A 949-nucleotide genomic window follows, 5' to 3' on the forward strand; every position below is an offset into this window, starting at 1 on the left:
GGAAGACAACTTATTTGACAGGTGTCAAAATAAACCAAAACTTTGTGGATAACAACTTCTGTATTACACTTTCATAGTGACATGTTGGCGTTGACTGAAATATGACTGACTGACTGACTGACTGAGTTTGGTTTTACGCCGCTTTTAGCAATATTCCAGCAACATCATGGCGGGGGACACCAGAAATGGGCTTCACACATTTTACCCATGTGGGGATTCGAACCCGGGTCTTCGGCGTGACGAGCCAACGCTTTAACCACTAGGCTACCCCACCGCCCCTGACTGAAATATGAACACCGTACATACTTGTATATAGCAGACAAGGGATTAACATTAACAATACTTATACACAAGAAGGGTTAACACGATTAGGTTAACAGATAACAACAGAAGGATAATATTAAAACAACATGGACAGAGAACACACAAGGAAACCAAATAAAATGGGTTAATAAAACTGTCTATAATAAACTGAATCAAATGAATGAAAAGAAGAATCTAAATTGGTCATCTAAAAAAAAACCTACACCATATATATTATTTATAATAACCAATTATATTATGTTATAAAGATAAAATATACTATACACAATTAGATGCAGTATAAGCTTTCACCTAAATTTTTTTGGGGGAAACAGTCCAACACTGGAAAAATTATAAAAGATTCAATATCAATTTAAAACATAATGCCACTATGTTAAAATGGACCTCAATGTCAGATCAGGATTTTGTCAAATTGTATATGGTGGCCTCAGACAGAGCTGATGTAACATAACTACATCTCAACTTAAAAACCTTATTACCAATAATATTGCCTGTTCTTATGGCCGCCATTTTGTCTTAGCACATAGCGATCATGAAACAAAGCAAACAAGTTTCAAACTTCACTGAAAAATATTCATTTGTGGATTTTCTGTCTTCTATTGATGTCAAGGTACTGACCATAAAC

The sequence above is a fragment of the Haliotis rubra genome, unplaced genomic scaffold (assembly GCF_003918875.1).
Source record: "Haliotis rubra isolate DU_JTF1 unplaced genomic scaffold, ASM391887v1 Scf77, whole genome shotgun sequence".
NCBI classification, from domain to species: Eukaryota; Metazoa; Mollusca; class Gastropoda; order Lepetellida; family Haliotidae; genus Haliotis; species Haliotis rubra.